Source organism: Parus major, chromosome 9 (assembly GCF_001522545.3).
Source record: "Parus major isolate Abel chromosome 9, Parus_major1.1, whole genome shotgun sequence".
In the NCBI taxonomy this organism is placed as follows: domain Eukaryota; kingdom Metazoa; phylum Chordata; class Aves; order Passeriformes; family Paridae; genus Parus; species Parus major.
The window spans coordinates 13,452,393-13,453,742 of record NC_031778.1 but is presented as its reverse complement, the minus strand read 5'-3'; positions in this window follow the sequence as shown (position 1 = coordinate 13,453,742).

The window sequence follows — 1,350 nt, the reverse complement described above, 5'->3', positions numbered from 1 at the left end:
CCTCCCTCCAAATGATTATGACTTTGAAATTACAGGGCTTCCAGGCAAAAATTTGGAAAGAGAAACAAGAGTTCTGTACTGGATGTACAGAACAGAGCAGCCAAGAGCACAGTCCCCAGAGCTCCCGAGTCGCGGAGCGCCGCTGTCCCTCTCGGTGCTTTCGTCAAACAGCCAGCTGGGGCCAAAGGCCCTGTGCTGAGCCCACCCAAACCCCCGTGCTGATCCCACACAAACCCCCTTATTGAGCCCACCCAAACCCCCATGCTGCCAGCCTGCAGCGCAGCCACATCCCTGGACACAGTGCTCCGCTGCCCCCGGCACCGCACCACGACTCCGCATCACCTGAGCGCAAGAGAGCACCCCCAGCTACAAAACTTCCAAACCCCCATTCCCCTCGCCAAACAATTCTGTTGGCATGCCAGGACTATCAGCCTCTTCCTTCACATAACTCATTCACCCACCATCCATCTCCACACAGCCACCGTCTCCTGTTCCCAGCGTCTTCACAATGACAATGGGAAAAATTCCCTAAGAAGCCTAAACCCATAAGAGTGGGAAGACCCTGGCTGCCAGGTCTGCAAAAGGACAGGCAGAGCCTGTGCTGTGTCTTGGAGCCTGTGCTTGTGCTGCCTAAACTGAACAGCTCCTGGGCTGAGGAGGGAGTAGGAGGGAAGGACAGGTCTTACATGCTGTATCCTCCAGTGTTTTACAGGGTCATTCTGATGCCCAGTTTTTACCTGCCTACAAAGGGTTCTTTTCCCTGGTTCTTCTGACTCTCTTTGGCTGCAGCAGACCCCCAGTGTGGGGAGGTGTGACAGAAAAACCCCAGCTGCCTTTTTCTCTTTAAGCTCTTTGTTCCATCATGCCATCAAAACTTCCCCCTTCACCCCTGTATGTGCAGTGATTTTTGGCCTTGAACCTGAACAAGCCTGCTAGATGATTTTTATGATCACTTCCAACACCCAACCCATTCTAGGATTCTTCTCTCTGCACTGCCAAAACACTGGGAGGATTAAAGAGTTACAAAGGCATCCAGGAGTCTTTGCCTGCCAGAGCTATGGCCATTGTCCCTTCAGTGACCAAATGCTGATTCTAAAGCATCCATAAGCATTCATAAGCACCAGATCAATCTTCCCCCAGCCAGTAGGAAGGCAAAGCCAGGGTCTCTGCAGTGCTGGGGGTGAGGATGGTGAAGAGTGAGCTGTGCAGCACCTATGCTTCATCTCCCAGTGTACAGAGCCATGCTGTTTCCTCGTCACAAAGCTGATGTGTGGATTGTCTTGGAAGAAAACCTCCAAGGGAAGTGTGCTTTATTGTCCTTTACCTGGAGTATCTGCTTTAAGTGTTTGG